Here is an 18,911-nt window from a genome sequence, read left to right as displayed (position 1 = left end):
CTCTTTTCTTTCCTTTTTCGTTTTTGCTTTCTTAGAGTTTCTCACTGGCTGCACTACTACCAGTAGTTTCATGCTAGTAAGTTCATATCCACCCACAGGAGGCAAAATCACCTGCATTCATCTCTCCCCATCCTTAGAAAGTTCGCCAGGCCAAAAGCTTTCGGTCATTTTTACTTCTCCCCTTTACTTCAAATGGTTTGTAATTTTTGAATGATGGCTAACTCCTGGTGGGGATTGTCCATTAACAGTGCGATTGTCACAATCCTGTTATTATTTAAAATTTCAGCTGTCATATGTAAGCGGAGCACAGCGCGCTGTACATGAAGAGCTCGAAGGATCTTTACACACACAACTCTGTGACCAACAATCCGATGAAGAAAAAGAACGCTTCTCATGGAACCAATATGCTGGCCATCTCTGAGAGGTACCCATTATTCTAATTGCTCAAGCACCCCTGCATCTTGTACGGAATTATCTTGGAGGAAGTGCGAGATGGCATGATTAAGCCCCAGACCAGCGGGGCTGGATGAGACTTGGGCTCGGTGATCTCCCTTACTGGGCACCCCGTAGACATTCCCCGGGTCCACAGCGGTGGTAGTTCTTCTAGCGGGTCCCTCACCCCTAGCAATGGCCGGGCTCCACGTAGGCAGAATCGGAGCACGCCACAATGGTTGTTCAGCCGTCTCCAGCTCGGACCTCGCCGCGTGCTCTGCATCTTTCGCGTGGGCACCAGTCTCGAGCCCTGGGCAGCCGGGCGTGGCCCTTGGGCGCGACCTGCTGGAATGCGATCTGCCGGGGGCGGCGCTGCCGAGCTAGGATGTAAGGCACTCTTCCATTGGCTGAACTTTCCTGTGGGCCAGCCCCAGGCACTCTCTCTGCACCCCCATTGGCCATTGGAACTCCACTGGCGCTGCTGCTCCCGCCCACTCCCTCCCGGATGGAGACCTGCTGTGTGTGTGTGTGTGTGTGTGTGTGTGTGTGTGTGTGTGTGTGTGTGTGTGTGTGTGTGTGTGTGTGTGTGTGTGTGTGTGTGTGTGTGTGTGGTTGGGGGGGGTAGGAGGCTGAAGAAGGGAGGAGGATGAGTGGTCCTCCCGGTAAGGGTGCCCTCGAGAGCCAATTAGAAGCCAATGTGGAAAAGAGGCGCGGGGCCAACCAATCACCTTCTGAGGTGCGGTCGGGACCCGCTGACGTGAGTGTGGCTGCAGCCAATGGGCATGCCGCTCTGCGTCCGCTCTTCGGCAGCCTGCCGGGGGCGGTGAAGAGAGCGCGACGGCGGCAGTGGCGGCGTAGCCATCGCTGGACTGCCAGTGAGAGAGAGAAAGAGAGAGAGAGAAAGAGAGAGAGAGAGATAGAGAGAGGGAGAGAGAGGCAGAGAGAGAGAGAGACAGAGAGCGCGCGCGCGAGAGAGCGAGGCCCCACCTCTGCGTCTAGGTGAGAGGTAGGGACGCTGTGGGAAGCCCGAGCCGGGGGGCTCTTCTTTGCCCGGCCCTAGCTGAGGCCCCCTGAGGACTGGCTGGTTCGAGGTGGGCCTAGCAGCCCACCGCCGCCCTCACCGCGTCCGTCCGGAGAACGGGGCGCTTACTTGAGCCGGGATGGTCCCTGCGCGGCGTGGCCGGGCCACCGCCCTCGGGAGGGCCGGCTTCGTGAGGGGGCCGGCCGGACAGGCCTGGTTTGCAGCGGTGGAGACGGGGGGCGGAGCCGGGGGCGCCGCTGAGGGTGGGAGGCCGCGGCGGAGCGGTGGGGAAGGTGGGGCGGATAGTTGACGGAGGAGCGGGGATCCGGTGCTTGAGGGAGGGTGGCGGCCAAAAGCAGGCCCCAGCTTGAAGGACTCCAGGCCCAGGGGAGGAAGAAAGGGGTGGGAAAAGGGAGGATGCTCGGAAAAAAGCGAAGAAGGCGCGGGCCGGGAGGCCGTTGGCAGGCGGTCGGGGTTCGGGAGTGTTCGGCTGAGAACGAAGGGGAGTTAGGTTTGGGTTTTGAAGGTTAAGGTCTCCAGACAGACGGGAGACACGTGCACCGGGACCAGAAGGTGACCGAAGGGACAGGTTTTCTCTAGGCGTCTACTCGACCAGAAGACGTTATTTGGCCTGCTGAGAGAGTATCGAGGAATAATTGAGGTAGATTTATGTATGGTAGCTGAAAGGCTGTAAATCTTTTATGAGTGATGAGCAGTGATGGATTCAGGAGAGCCAAATGTTTCAGGGTCATGGGTTCATTCACTACTCATGCAGGAATGGACAATCAGACTTGTTAACTCTCACTCTTGAGGCTGCTCCAACCTTGCACCTTCTCCTTCCTCTTCCCGGCACTAATTATTTTGCCTCAGCAGCACAAACCTACCACCTGTCTATCGGATCTGCAGTAATGGGCATACGCGTTTACTTTAGATGAATCTCTTTCCTCTTTACAATTAAGTGGAATGAGAGTTTAAAGGCAACATCCGAAGATAATCTTGGAAAATCTGCCCTATAGGGCTGTTTCTCAATTATCTTGTTGGGCATGTGTAATACAGCATAAAAATGATGCAAGAACTCTTACAGTAACACTAATGAGACTTAGTGTGTAAGTATAGTGCTCTACAAAAATGCATCAATTTAATGTAGTGGAATTTGATTGTGTCTTCCACTTCTTGGGAAAATTTCTGCCCTGGAAAGTGTTTTGTAGCTAAAAAACAAAACAAAACAACAACAAAAACCAAATTTATTCTATCTTGGGAAAGAAAGTCATACACAGTGGTAGTAGTAGCATGCATGGAACTCGGGGTTCCAACATAGCACTGAATAATAATAATAATAATAATAAAGGCAGGGAAGAAAGACTTGGTTTGTTATGTGTCACTGTTACTGCCTTTTTGGAGTTTTTATTTGAGAGGTGTTGGAAGAGCTTGAAAACAGAGAAGAGATAAGAAGGTGACCCCATCCAGTAGATTTAAACGGAAGGGATAATTTCTGCTAGGGGGAAGGACAAAAGGATTGTGAAATGTTCCAGTGTCCAGGATGGAAGCAACAAACAAGAACAGTTGTTATAGGCTGTTTTCTTGTTCACCAGATCAACAAAGCATTGTAACTAATGAATCATCATTCTTTAGGAGGTAGAAATAATTTTGTAGAAGTTATTTCTTGGTAACACTATTCACTCTGATCACATTTTACCTTAGTAATAGAATACTTAAGCACTGAGGACCCCCAGAGAAGAAAATTAAAGTGATAGGGAGTTAGTCAAGGAAAGTGTCCTGGAAAAGGTGAGTTTCCAGCTATCACTTGAAGTGGGAGATGGGGATTTGGATTACAAGAATGAAAGTCCAGTAGTTTGGATTCATTTATAAGGAGCAAGAATAAAAGTCCAGTAATTTGGATTTAGATATTAGTAGCTCTGGACAAGTATTGCAACTTTATATTTTAATTTACTTTATTGTCATAGAGGTAATGTACAGAGAGCTTACAATTACTTTGGTCAGGTAAGAGTACATTTCCTTTTATACAGTGTCTTCTGTTGCCTCATTCTTTCCCAGGTTCCTCCCTTGCAACTTCATCCACCAGTTGTATAGTTTACTTACATCAATGTCCGGTGAGCTTCACTGCTGCACTTTTTCACCCTTTCACCCTCGAGTTCTGTGCATTCTCCTCTCCCCTCCCCAAAATATACACGTGACTACACAATATATAAGCTAAAGAAGACAGTCATCAACAACTAAAAAAACAATTAAAAAAGACTTTTCTTTCAGTATGTACATTATTTTATTTTACTAAAATATGAGGAGGCACATAGGCATTGTGCCTTTGTGTTTCTTTCCTAAGAATATTTTCTTTTGAATTCACTGCGTGTAATTGTCTAGAGTCCTATATACTTTAACATATCCCAGTATATTTTAGATCTAACTTCTGCTTATCAGAGAGAACATGTGCTTTTGTCTCAGTTTCTCAAGAGTTTGGCTTACCTCACTTAACAAGAAGAATCACAAATTTAAAAGCATTTTTTTTTTTTTTTTTTTTTTGCTGCTCCTGGGTGCTCTCCCTACACCTCTTTTTGTGTAAGCCTAACATTGAACCACTTGAGCCACATCACCACTTCCAGCTTTTTCTGAGTTGTATATTGGAGATAAGACTCTCATAGACTTTCCTGCTCTTAGCAGGCTTTGAACCAAGATCCACACATCTGAGCCTCCTAGGTAGCTAGGATTACAGGTGTGAACCACCTGTGCCAGCTTAATAGACTGTTGGAGTATAGAAATCAACTAAGCCTCTTGTTGGAGTTTAGCTGATAAATAATGGTTCTGGGTGGTAGCTAGGAGAGAAGTATTTGATGAATTGATAATAAAGGGAAGTGCACAAAACATTTTTTGATAGTCGAGAATGTAGTGAAAATAGTCATTTTGAGGTAGATTTGATCATCAACCTATTTTTGAGATTTATATTATAGTTATAGTGGCAAATTTTTTTTTTATTGGCTACTGTGTTGTGCCAGACATTCTTTTCTTGTATCATCTTTTGATTATTTTCTGGGTGAGGGAGCTGTCAGATTTAACCTGCCTAAGGGCATACTAGCTAGTAAATGACAGGTCAGGTTTTGCAAAAATGAGTAGTAAATGTTTCATACTGAGGATTCATAGTTGACAAGAAAATACAAAGGTCAGGTCTGAGTCAGACCTGTTATAGAAGAAGAGCAAGTGAAGAAGGAAAATGTTTACTTGCAGAGATTTTTTTTTAAATGGATACTAAGGAATACACTATTTTGAAAATCTTATGACAGGAGAAGTGTTCAGAAGTGCTTAAGACTCAGAACAATGATTGAGAAGAAACAATTGAGTTAGTTAAGGAAAAAAAAGAAATGTGAATTTAGTGTCTAGAAAGCCAATGTAAGTTAAAATATGGGCTGGTATTCATGTTTAATGCCAGGTCAGGTATTGTACAAATTTAAATATGTGGTGCGATTACAATTATGATCAAACTCATAGGCTGGATGATGACAGGGTTCCTTGTAATACTTTAATTGGGCCATAAAGATCCTGAATGGCCTATGAATTTTAACAGGTACCCACCTGTTAAAATTTTTTTTAAAAAATAAACATACTATTTTTACAAAAATTGTTGGATGAAAACCAGTGTAAAGAAATAATAGTGGGTAGTATATAGATTGGAATTTGGGGTGATAGAAACGATAGTCTTCTTTAGTACCTATTCCATATGAATGCCATGGGAAGGCCTTGTTCCCATGTTGGAAATGACTGGGTTGTAATAGTGGGAATTGAAACTGTCTACACTGAAAGATGGCGTTGGTTCAATCTGAAGGATCAGGTTACTAAGGTACGCCAAGGCCTAGAGGCGTAGTTTGGACTTCAGTATTTGTTTTCTTAGAGTTTAAGGTTAAAACCAGGAACTATTCATAGAATTGGGTCTTTTTGATTGTTTCTTTTGCCTTAAAAACCTTCCTTCTTTCCACACATTGTGTTTTTGTAGTTCTCTTTAGTGGGTTTGTAATGGGCTTAGTTTTAGTTTAGTATAAATAATATGAAAGTGTTATAGGTATAATTTATATGTAAATAATTAAATGATTAGAAATTTATCAGTTTTTATTCTCAAACACATTAAAAAAATAAGCCCAGCTTACCAAGTAATTATTCCCATGTAAACTAGTAGGATTTTCTTTAGGAATCAATACAGTTTGATTCTAATTTCCTAGATGAAGGAGAAAGAAATCTATAAAGCAATCTAGTTGTTTTTGATTTAAAATTCATTTGGCTGGTAGGGATTATGAAAGGAAGCTTAATGTGATTTCTGTTTGTTTAGCTTTTATAGACACTGTGCTATATTTCTTAATTAAAGGATTGCATTGAACACTTACAGGTTATCCCATTTCACAGACAAAGAGAATGAGGGCCAGAGAAATTAGTAACTTTCCCAAGGTTGAAAGCTAAGTAGCAGAGCTAGGATAAAATATTGCTTTGGCAGGCTGTGGTGGCACACACCTGTAAACCCAGGCCTAGATGGTGGAGGCAAGAAGATCACAAAATCCAGGCTGGCTTGGGCTGCATTAACAATAGCCTGGCCACAAAGAAAAAACAAAATTCTATCAAACCTTACATTTTCTAACTCAGAACTCACACATGTGAGGCAAATAAGAAAGGCTTTTTATGTTATTATTACAACTGAGAAAAATGCTTCTTGGATATGTTAGAAGATGGGATTCCTGCTCAAAGTGTTTGTGCATTGTGGAACTGCCTCTATAAATAAGTGATAGTGATTTTATAGCTTTTGATTCAACATGTTTATGAAATGGATACTTAAAGTCATCTATAGCTCAAAATTAAAGTGTGACAGACATATACATATATATATATATCCATCTCAAAAATGTGTTCATTTTCTTCTCAATCTCTTCCTTCTACCTATCCAGTTATTTATACTATGGAAAGATCTGTAATTAAAAGAAAATATTACAAGGTAGTTCATTGTCATTAGTTGATGTGGTGTGGAAAAAAATGACATAATGTAGAAAATTGATGCTGAATTGTGTATCAGTAGGTTTGAGTTTTAAGTTGGAGTTTGTTAGCAAGTTGGTGTATAACTCTAGGCAAGTCAGGTCTTCTCACTGGCCTTCAGTATCCTTGTACATTAGGTGAAGAGGGGAGAATGTTTTAAGTCAGTTGAACATAAACAACTCTGCCCTCTTTTCTAATTAAGACCATGGATACCTTAGATTAAGTACTTTTCCTTAAAGTTGTATCGTTACTTTTTGCAACTGTTTTTCTTTTCATCTACCTGTCTTCTCTCCTTGCCATATTTGTCATTGATCCTTGAGGGCATAATTAGATTCTTGATGTATTAGAGAGGATGTATTATTTTTAATGTCCTATATTTACTTTTTCAGAGTTATCTTAGAAAGCATATACCTGTTAAATCACTAGTGAATAAATGAATAATTGATGTTTCATTTCAGCTTATAGGAAATCGTATAAGTCTGAGAATATAGCTGAGTTGCACAGTGCTTGCAAAGTAAAATAAGCTGATATTTTTTTGAAAATAGTTTATGCCTAAAGAATGATTTGTGTTTAATAAAGTTAAATTCTGCACAAATCTAAAGAAGAAAACTACTGGTCTATTTTAAGCTTAGGCCTAGAGAATGGATTATGTTTAGTAAACTTAAATTCTTTTGCTCTATTCTGGACACATTTAAAGAAGGAAACTACTGGGCTTATCTTAAGCCGTTACTAGTAGAAGTAAACTTCTGTAAGCTTGTGTTAATAAAAATTGCTATTAGAAGCTAGGTGCCATTGGTTTATGCCTGCAATCCTAGCTACTCAGGAGGCTGAGATTTGAGGATTACAGTTTGAAGACCACTGGGTCTTAGTGTCTTACTTAATTTCTTAGTCTTAGTGTCAAAACCGGAAATAGAGCTTTGACTCATGTGGTGGAGCCTTAGCCTTGAGCAGAAAAACTTAGGGACAGTGACTATACCCTGAGTTGAAGCCTGTAGGACTGGTATAAAAATAAATACATTATGTAAATAGAGATTCCCTCCTTGAACACTTGTATGTTAAACTTGTCATTTAAAATATGATGTAAAAATCAACGTTAATAAATTCTTTAAAAAATACATTAAAAACAGCTAATTGTACATATATCACCCACCTTATCAGTTGTGAACTGGTTGTCAGTTTTGCTTCATCTATAACCTCCACCTCTTTCCTCTTTGAAACAGATTTTTAAAAAAGTATTATTGTACAATGTAGCATTATACTGGACATTAATAAAAACAATACAGCTGATTGCAGATATTTGATTACCAAGTGAGGTGACAATTTGTTAATGTTAAGTATAATTTGAGACTTGAACATTTTTATCTATTTTTCCTTAAGAGTCACTCATTTCCCTCATCTAAGAGTATTTCTAATCTTATGAGACTTGTGCATTTTATTTGTGCATTTTTAGGCAGATATATTATAAGGGTGGGTGCTAATAGAAGTGTGAAACAGACTGTAGTGTTAAGTTGGTGGATAAAGACTTTTAATTGGAAATTGACATTGTTTTTAGAAATGCAAGTAGTATTGACAGATATACACAGAAAGGATGTTTTAGGGAGGGAAGTAATGGTGATCACATGAATAAAGGATATAGTTAGAAAAAATCAAATTTAAGCTTTATAGAATACATTTTATGTAAATGTGTACCTTTTCATGTTTTAGACCTGTACAGATATTGGCACAGTGGTCTTACATCAGTTCTTTTTTTTTTTTTTTTTTTTTTTGCCAGTCCTGGGCTTGAGCTCAGGGCCTGAGCACTGTCCTTGGACTTTCTCAAGGCTAAAGCTCTACCACTTGAGCCTCAGCACCACTTCTGGCTTTTTTCTATGTATGTGGTACCGAGGAATCGAACCCGGGTCTTCATGCATGCTAGGCAAGCACTTTAACCACTAGGCAAAACTCCCAGCCCCTTACATCAGTTCTTTTGTGATTATATCATTGGTCCTGGTGGCACATTCTGTTAAAAAGTTTCTTCTAAATATCTTACACCATATGTAAAAATAGATCTACTTTGGTTAGAACATGGGTAGCTGCCAACTAGCTCTCAGGTATAAGTGACTTTGAAACTAAGTGGCAGCTTTTTTTTGGGCATGCACATGCATCTAACTTAATAAATATTAACCATTTGATAACTGTGTGACACTTTTAACATTAATTTGATATATGTTTTATTTCAGTCTTTGGATTTAGAAAATTTATACTATGATATCTTATTATAAAGTACTCTGATTAAGAATAAAAGTATGTTCTGTAATGCAGAACATTCGTTTTTTGGGGTCTTGGCAATACTGAGGTTTGAACTCAGAGCTCCATGACTTGCTAAATGGATGCTTTATCACTGGAGCCACTCTTCAAGTCCTGCTTTTTGCTAGTTATTTTGAAGACAATGTCATAGACTTTCGGCCTCATCTGTCTTCAAACCTTGATCCTCTGGAGCTCAGTCTCCTGAGTAGCTAGGATTACATGTCTGAGCCACCAGCACCTGGCAAATTAGACCAGTTCTTAATTGGATTCTTGAGGCAAAACAAACCAGAGCCATTTCATTTATTTTATTTTACTTTTGTATTTTCGGAGACAAAAATATTGCTCTATAGTTTAGACCAGTCTTGCATTTTCAGACCTTCCAATGCATACTAATATTACATGTGTGTGCCAGCTTGCTTGGAAACAGCCATTTTAACAAATATATAGGAATGATTTTACAAGAGATTTTGGAATAGATTTGTGGTACTTTATATATTTGAGATATGGCTACTGTCTTATCTGAATTAATAGGAAGACTAGTTAAGAATGGATAAATCATTAAATACCTTTTTTTCTCTCTAAGAGATGAAGGAAGAATGTTCTTTGACATACCTTGCTATTGAACAGTTAAGATGTTTGGAAGGACGGATTTGTTAAAGCATCTTGAGGTTCACATATGTATTGAAATAACCCTTACAAGTAATACAGTGTTTTTGGCTGCCAAAGAAATTGTTTCTCAGTGGTCATTCAGAGGTCATCATCATCAACCGACTTTGGAAGGATAGTCTCAAATAAGTTACTTAGAAAAATGTGTTTTGGGCATCAAGGCTCATACCTAAAATATGGAAGATTGTGGTTCAAGGCCTACCTGGGAAAGAAGTTGAGACCTGCCCCCCCTTCTCAATCAATGAAAAGAAAAACCAGGGGTGGTATACGCCTGTCATTCCAGCTACTGGTGAATTCATGCATCAAGCCATCCAGGCTGGCTCTGGGCATAAACAAAATGCCATATTGAAAAAATACCTAAAAGCGGTAAGGTTTGAGTTGTGGCATAAGTGGTAGAGCAGCTGCCTAAAAAAAGCCCTGAGTTCAAATCTTAGGATTGCTAAAGAAAACACCATTTTGAAAACTTTTGGATTGTATTTACAATATAGCCATGATAAGTTTATTAGCATAAGCAGAATACATAAGATAAGAATCTGGAAAATTAGCTGATAGTGGGACTTTTTACTCTGCAGAGCCGGACTAAAAATGGTAAATATTAGTTGAATTAGTGATAACCTTTGTAGCTGCTGGAGTTAATAATTTGCTAAATGTCTTTTGTAAGACCAGGGAACAACTCATTCTAATGCCTAGTGGTAGAAGTAAGAGCTTATAGCCGGTACCACCACCACCTAAACTATCACCCAAACCACTACCACTTCCTCCTCCTCCTCTTCCTCATCTTCCTTTTAGTCCTCCTCCTTCCTTCTTCCTTTTCTTCCTTCTTCCTTCTCCCTTCTCCCTCCTTGTTTCTTCTTCCTTTTCTTCCTCTTCCTCCTTCCTTTTCCCCCCTCCTCTTTTTTTTCTCCTCTTCCTCCTCCTTCAAATTAAGAAAGTGACCACAAAAGTTATTTGACTTGCCACAAAGTCACTTGGTTATGACAACAATGTAGTCATCTGTTGCTTTGGATTGTGTTAGTCTTTGTAGGTGTTTAAAAGTTTTAGCATCTCCATTCAGGATCTCAGTATTTACAAGAGAAAATTGTTGAAGTTTTTAGCACTGACACTTTAGAATTTTTTGAATTTCTATTCTCTGCTGTTTATTTATTTATTTTTTTAGCATGTTTTATGTTTACCATATCCTTAGTGTAATAGCTCACAATTCCAGGGCTTATTAAAACACTTCTATCATTTTTATATCTTTTGATCTCATTTTCTGCTTGATAGTATTTAGTTGCATGATGTTTCTATGAACTTGTCAAAGTTTTAAAGATAAACTAAGAAAGTATTTTTTTTGCCTTTTGATTAGGTTTATTCTTTTAAAAAACTTGTTATTTTAGAGATGACATACAGCAGGATTACATTTATATATATCAGGTAATAAGTACATTTCCTTTCATACAACATCATCTGCTCCTCCATTTTCTTGCATTCCTTCCCTCTCATCTCTATCCACAAGTTGCATAGTTGACTTCCATCAATATCCAATATGCTCCATTCCTGCAATTTTCTTATTCCTTAGGCTCTGTGCCCTCCCTTAACCCTCCCACAGATGTCCCTGTATATAAGGTAAAGAATTCACTGTATATAAGGTAAAGAATACAGTTATCAGATAAAGAAAAAAGTCCTTTGTTTCCATATATTTGGTGTTTATTTCAGTATACATATTTTATGTGTATATGAAGAGTGAAGTGCTTGTGTATTGCACCTTTGTGATTTTTTTTTTTTTGCCAGTCCTGGTGGGGCTTGAACTCAGGGCCTGGGCACTGTCGTTGAACTTTCTCATAGCCAGTGCTCTACCATTTGAACCACATCACTGTATTTGGCTTTTTCTGTGTACATGGTACTAAGGAATTGAACCCAGGGTTTTAGGCATGCTAGGCAAGCACTCTTACCACTAGACCCACACTCCTGATCTGACCTTTGTGATTTTTTAAGACTATCCTCTTTTGGTCTGATTGTATGTGTGTATCTAGAATCCTGTGTAATTTGTCATATCCCAGTGTGTTTTAGTTCTAACTTATGCATATCAGGGAGAACATGTACCATTTGTCTCTCTGATCTTTGCTTACCTCACGTAACATGGTTTGTTCTAATTCAATCCATTTCCTGCAAATGATATTATTTTATTCTTTCTATATAAAATTTGATAGTACATAGGTGCCACACTTTTTGGATCCAGTCATCTAGTGGAGCATCTAGGTTGTTTCCATATAAGAAATTATTATTATTATTATTATTATTATTATTATTATTATTGCCAGTCCTGGGTTTGAGCTCAGGGCCTGAGCACTGTCCTTGGACTTCCTCAAGGCTAGAGCTCTATCACTTGAACCTCAGCACCACTTCTAGCATTTTTCTGTGTATATGGTATCGAGGAATCAAACCTGGGCCTTCGTGCCTGCTAAGCAAGCACTCTACCACTAGGCCAAACTCCCGCCCCATAAGAAAGTATTTTTGAGAAGAGGGTTTCTTGTGAGATTTCGTCATTTAAAGACATTCCTGAAAGCTATTCCTTCTCACAGAAAATGGGCATATTGTCCTCACCTGCAATCCGAGCTACTTGGAAGGTAGAAGGAGAGGGGTCAAAGTCCAGCCCTGACAAAAGTGCAAGACCCAATCTGAACATACACAAATAAGCCAGAAGACTGGGAATGTGGCTCAAGGAGGCCCTTACTTAGTTCAATCTACAGTGCTTAAAAAGTTGCACCTTTTGAGTGTGAGTGTATGGTAGAGGTTCTTTCAGCATTGCTAAGGAGTTCTTTGAGTTTCTTTACCTTGGACCTTTTGTCATTGACATGGTAATATGCCTTGCTAATCAGATTGGATAAAAAGTATACAATTTCCCAGTCCTATTTACCTCAAAATTTCCTTGGAGGATTGAAGGACTGTTTTTAGGTTCCCTCTTAGAAGGACTGTTTTTAGGTTCCCTCTTAGAAGAGATTGAGAAGACATCTGAATAAAGAAAGATACACAGCAGAATTAGAGAGGAAGTACCGTATATTGATAAAGCAGGATTTTCAGAGCACTTTATACTTTAGTCAGCAAAATTCTGATTTTACTTAGTTCAATATATTATTGTTGGTGAATTGGACTTGAATTAAACTACATGATACATAAGTAGTAATTTACATGAAGCAGTTTTTGAGAAAACCTATTATATATACATATGTATATTATATGTATATAATCTAGGTAAGCAAGAGACCTTTTAATGTAACATCAGTTTTACTGAGTAATTTGAATTATTTAACTTTAACAGGATATTTGATTGTCTTTTGTGGTGTTCACAAAGTTTGAAAGTTGGTAATATACTTAAAATTTTACTATGCCTTTGTGACCTGAACATTATTTCATTCTGGAAATACTAGGATAATTTTTTTATCTTAGTATGAAAACATTTTTGTTAAGATAAGGAGTAAAGATAGCATGATAGTTTTATCTTAAAAAAGAAACACTTATGGGAAACATTTTAAATGAATATTTTCCCCCTAAAATGGAATGGAATGTCTTTTTCCAAACAGTGGGATAACCCCCCCATCTCAGTAATGTAATTACTTGAGCTATTATGAATATTTTTCCTATTTATTATTCTGTAATAACAAGCTATATGTAAAGTAGAACACAGTCCTTTCCTGTAGGCTTTATAAGTAGCGAAATTATTACCTTATAAGTTTGGTCCTTGAACTTAGAAACAGGAACAAAAGAAAATTGATGTTACTGCAAATTTTTAAGCATATGATTTAAATGCTTTATTAAAATTTCCTCCTTGGAACCCTACTGCATTGCCGGTGGGATTATAAGCTAGTTCAGCCACTCTGGAAAGCAGTATGGAGGTTTCTTAAAGAACTGAAAATTGACTTTCCCTACCATCTCGCCATACCACTCCTGGGCATCTATCCTGAACATCATAACCCGGGATATGATAAGGACACCTGCTCAGCTATGTTCATCTCTGAACTATTCACAATAGCCAGGTGATGGAAACAATCCAGATGCCATACTGCAGATAAATAGATACAGAAAATGTGGTATAAATATACAATGGAATTCTACATAGCCAACAGACAAGATAAAATAATGGCATTTCCAGAGAAGTGGATGAATCTAGAGCGAATCATGTTAAGTGAGGCAAGTCAAGACCAAAGGAACAAAAGGCTCATGGTATCCTTAATATGTGGCTATTAGATCCAAACAGTACAAGAGTGAGGACTCAATATTTGCGTACCCAATGCTATGGACATGGTATTGGAAATATAAACCCAACTGCATAGACATAAAAATCTATGACTCTATAGACATGTTTTATTACATAAATTAATATGTATCTATGACATACAAACCTTCAGCCTAATTTTGATTATGTTCTTAAATCTAAGTGCCAGTGATTGTATATAGAGATTCCCTTCTTGAATACTTGTTTGTTAAATGTCTTTTGAAATATGATGTAAAAATCAATGTTAAGGACAGGAGTTTGGCCTAGTGGTAGAGTGCTTGCCTAGCATGCATGAAGACCCCGGTTCGATTCCTCGGTACCACGTACATAGAAAAAAGCCAGAAGTGGTAGAGCTCTAGCCTTGAGAAAGTCCAAGGACAGTGCTCAGGCCCTGAGCTCAAGCCCAGGACTGGCAAAAAAAAAAAAAAATCAATGTTAATAAATTCTTTAATAAAAAATTCCTCCTAGATGAAAAGGTTGATTTCCCTTCCCTTTTCCCATCTTTTCCCTTTTCCTCCCTTTTCTCTCCCCTCTTCCTTCTTTCCCTCTTGGTTCCCCTCTCCTTTCTCTTCCTTTCCCTTTCTTTTTTTCTTTTCTTTTCCCTTTCCCTTTTATTTTCCCTTTTCTTCCTTTTTCTTTCCCTTCCCTGATACAGGATCTGAACATATAAAACATATAAAAAATTTTAGAATAATGTCCTAGGAGCATTTTAGGTCTGTGAAAGTACCATGCTCATGGAACAACAGCATTGTACATTAAGTGTACAAAATAGTTTACACAGTGGCCTGAGAACTAAGGAACTCACTAAGAAGAAATACCTTAGACATTAGTGAAAATAGGGCAGTTAGATGTTGCTCTGTCAGTGCCTGTGTTGGCAAACAGAGTGGCCATTATATCTACTTCAATGGGTGCTTAGAACAGTGTTGTACACTAGCATCTTTTATTGAAGAAAGCAGTGTTAACCAAGATGCTGGAGCTATTCTTTTGTTTGTGGAAAAATGCCTGATAAGCCTTAATTTTTGAAAAAAGAAAAAAATAACCCATTATTCTTAACGACAGTAAGTAGTTTGTACACATTGAATTTGCATTTAGGATTTTTATTTGTTGTTTATAATTTACTTTCATAAGAAATTTTATGTTGAGTCTTAATGGAAACCCTATACAAAGATTCTATGCACAGTGTTTATATGGCTTAAAACATTTATTGGCACACAATACACATACATAATTTTGTCATTAATTAAAAATAAATTCTATAGTTGTCAAAATATAATAGAAAAGACATTAACTTGACTTCTGGTTCCAGATATGCCCCAGAAGAGGAAATCTTAACAGTGTTACACATAGAGGCTACTTCGCAGTCAATTAAAACAAATAGGTAGTAAGGAACAGCTCTTCTTTTTTTTTTTTTTGGCCAGTCCTGGGGCTTGAACTCAGGGCCTGAGCACTGTCTTTTGGCTTTCTCAAGGCTGGCACTCTACCACTTGAGCTACAGCACTACTTCTGTTTTTTTCTGTGTATGTGGTACAGAGGATTCGAACCTGGGCAAGCACTCAACCACTAGGCCAACCTCCCAGCAGTAAGAATCACAGGAGGTCACTGGGTTATGTCTTATACTATTCTCTAATAGACAGGAGTAAAAATTAAAGAGGAATCATTCATATAATAGTTCCATAGCACCTAGCAGAAACTAAGCTGCTTGTGTGATTTCTGAGAAATCAGGATAAGACCAGTAATATATTTCTGAGACAGCCTAGTTTCATTTGATATGATAATAATGTTATCTCTGCCTTTAACATACAAGTAAGGAAAACCTTAACCTGATTTATTTATTTTGTGGTGCTAGAGTTTGAACCCAGGGACTCACAAATGCTAGGCTAGCACTTTTACCACTGAGCCGTACCATACTCCTGACCTAATGTTAGCCAATCAATTATTTTCCTAATGTTTACCTTCTCCATTTTACAAGGAAAATAACTTCATTAAAATCGCCACTCACATTCTTTGTTTCTGCTTCATTTACCTTCCCTCCCTTTCTTCCTCCTTCCCTTCCTCCCTCTCTCCCTCTTCTCCTTACTTCCTTCCTTCTTTTTTTCTTTCTTTCTTTCTTTCTTTCTTTCTTTCTTTCTTTTTTTGTCTATAAAATCAAACTTTTGATTTTGGTAGGGGAAATATGTAATCTCAAATACTCAGGACAGAAGAATCAAGATTTCAGGCCAGCCAAGGCAAAAAATTAGCAAACCCCATCTAAATAAGCTAGAAAGGGTAGCTGGCCCCTGTAGCCTCACCTAGTCAGGAGGCATAGGATAGTCTAAAACTGACCCTGGGCTAAATCACAACATGGCTAAAAGCAAAAACTGCTGTTGGTATGCCTTGGAATATTACTAGAAAGTGCAACAAACTGGACTCAAGCCTTAGAACTTCTTAGCCACCCCCCCTACCCCCCTACCCCCACTCAAACCTGACCGCTTAAGCTAGGCATCTGGAGACACATTTGTAATCTCAGTACTCATGGACTGAGCAAAGTTCTGGAGTTGGAGGCCACCCTGTATTACATAGCCAGAACCCATCTTAAGGGAAAGAAAAATAAAAGCAGAAAACTATCAAGAGAGAAATAAGTGAACAGAACCTCTTTTGCTCAGTGTCCTAGAGTGCTTGTTTTATAGAATGAAATGTTGCTCTATTGTAAAATAGGAAATAAAACCAATTATGATTTATTAAACTAAACTACAATATTGTCCTTTGACAGATTTGGTGACTGAAGAAGAGACCCAGAGACTACTGATTATTCCCAAGTCCCCTTGAGGAACACAGGAGAGGTAGTACTGATCCTTTTGAAGTGGCCTGTCTTTCTTAAGGAGCCCTGAGGGTTCTATGTAAGTAATACTTGGGCCAGACATCTTTCTGTATTGGGCTCATGATATTTGGTTTCAAAGTTATAGTGATTAGTCTGCATCGTGAAAGAGTGTCTAAACTTCAGATTTATTATGGCAGACAAGTCACTGGGAAAAGCTGCAAAGCTTTTTTGTTGGAAATCAAAGTCTGAGCAAGTGGTAGCACTGAGTAGCTATGCCTCCTAGCCCTGAAGAAAAGGGCTAGTTTTCAAGGCTTCAAGGTAGCTATTAGCAGCCACAGTACTATGGAGGTTTGAACTCTAGCTTTCATACCTCAGAGGTATTAGAGTTTGGTCTTCATTTCCTTTTCTTGTGCTCTGAACTACCAGAAAACCTATTAGTCCATTACTTAAGTAGTCAGCACCAAGAGCTACACATTGCAGGCACAATTGTACTGTTTTAAAGCCACCAGGGCGCTCAGCTGTCCTGAGGTAGGGTTTATGATCTCTTGAATTAGGACTGTCTTCAGATCACTTACAGGCAATAGAATGTGATAAAAGTTACACTGTGATGATTAGATCAGAAAAGGTTTAAGAGCTTTTACTAGCTTTTAGAATTATGATATTTACACCATTAACCTTAGCTTGTAGTTATTGTGCTATAAGGAAGCTCAAAATACCTCATTGGGAGAGGCAAAATACTCTTTTAAGAGTAATTTTGTTATGTAGTGATAGATAACCAGATGTCCCTGAATCTGCTGTTGTATACCAAGAATTGCAAATAAGCAGATATGTAATCAGTACATGTTCATAAGTCCCTAGACTTATGGAGGCTTGAACTCTGGGCCTGGGCAATGTCCCTGAACTCTTCAGCTCAAGGCTACTGTTCTGCCCCTTGAGAGACAGTGCCATTTCTGGTTTCCTGGTGGTTAATTGGAGGTAAGAGTCTCATGGACTTTTGTGCCCAGGCTGGCTTTGAACCATGATCCTTACATCTCAGCCTCCTGAGTAGGTAGGGTTATAGACACGAGCCACTAGTGCCCAGCAATAGTATATTTTTTTAATAACTGTCTATTTATTATACATGTATTTAATTTATAGAAGTGTATGAATCATTTTTTGTTCAGAACGTTTTGTTCTGGGCTGTAATTGTAGTTGCTTTGGTATTTGACCTTCTGATAGTTTCCTAGAGAAGTTTTAACATAAAAGTTTTTATAAATTTGACTATTTAAGATTACAAAAGCCGGTGCGGTGGCTCATGCCTATAATCCTAGCCACTTAGGAAGCTGAGGTCTGAGGATTATGGTTGAAAGCCAGCCTGGGCACTAAAGACCTAAAGACCATGAAACTCTTATCTGTGACTCCAGGGGTAGGGTAATAGCCTTGAGCTGAGGAGCTCAGGAATAGTGCCCAGGCCCAGGGTTGAAGCCCCAGGACCTACCTCTCCCCTCCCCCCCCAAAAAAAAGGAAAAGAAAAAGGAAAAAAGATTATAGAAATGTGCAGGCACTAGTAGCTCACACCTATAGTCCTTGCTACTCAGTAGCAAGGACTCTGATTTTCAGAGTATTGTACTTTGAAGCCAGCCCAGCCAGGAATGTTCATGAGGCTCTTACCACCAATAAACTAACAATTACAACAACAAAAGCCAAAAATGGAGCTCTAGTTCAAGTGGTAGAGTTTTAGCGTCTGAAATCGATAGGGATGTCCTTGTTTGCCTCCTCTACCTTTTTTCCAGTCAGTATTTGTTTTTGTTTTTGTTTTTTCCTTTTTTGATTGGTTGTGGGGCTTGAAATCAGAGCCTGGACACTGCTCCTGAGCTTTGTTTTTGCTCAAGGCCAGCACTCTACCATTTTGAGGCACGGTGCTGCTTCCAGTTTTCTAGTGGTTAATTGGAAATAATAGCTTCACAGACTTTCCTGCCCAGGTGGGCTTTAAACTGGGATCCTCAGTATCTAGTATAGTCCTGAGTATCTAGGACTATAGACATAAGCCACTGGTACCAGTCCATGTCAGTCTTTGTTTCCAGCATTGTAGCTGGGAACAGTCATTGCTGTTATTGTTGCATGGTGATCTTCCTGTGTGTTATATTGACTGCACTGCTTATCCATTGATACTTTTCTCATCTATAGGTTGTTTCTATATGCAGAATATTGGAAGTTATTGTTGAGAATGGAATTGGCGAACTATGTCCTACAAAATGGCCTCCTGTATTTAAAGTTTTATTGGAACATAGCCATGCCCATTTGTTATCTGTTATATTTTAGTCTATTTTGTGTGACTATAATAAACACTCCATACTGGGTAGGTGACTTCCTAAAGGAACTATCTCACAGTCCTAAAGGATCAAGGAACTGCATCTAGTGCTGGCCTCCTATAGACAGAGTCTCAAGGTGATGCA

At 39.0% G+C, this 18,911-nt stretch overlaps 1 protein-coding gene across 5 annotated transcripts in view; it reads left to right on the top strand.

Annotated features, from left to right (window-relative positions):
- Positions 1 to 354: 354 nt before the first annotated feature.
- Positions 355 to 18,911, top strand: part of Far1 (fatty acyl-CoA reductase 1) — a 55,172-nt gene continuing 36,615 nt past the window's right edge. For 2 of the 5 annotated variants that reach the window (XM_090348110.1, XM_090348108.1), the window contains exons 1-2: positions 1,229 to 1,431; positions 16,429 to 16,555. The gene's annotated coding sequence lies outside the window, so the exon portion shown is untranslated. Of the gene's footprint in view, positions 425 to 1,228; positions 1,439 to 1,982; positions 2,115 to 16,428; positions 16,556 to 18,911 lie in introns of those variants that run through there. The other 3 variants (XM_090348112.1, XM_090348109.1, XM_090348111.1) reach the window with 3 other exon arrangements.

Source organism: Megascapheus bottae, chromosome 16 (genome assembly GCF_031878675.1).
Source record: "Megascapheus bottae isolate mThoBot1 chromosome 16, mThoBot2.hap1, whole genome shotgun sequence".
Taxonomy (NCBI): Eukaryota; Metazoa; Chordata; class Mammalia; order Rodentia; family Geomyidae; genus Megascapheus; species Megascapheus bottae.
The sequence above is the reverse complement of the archived record's forward strand: the minus strand, read 5'-3'. Positions and strand labels throughout refer to the sequence as shown.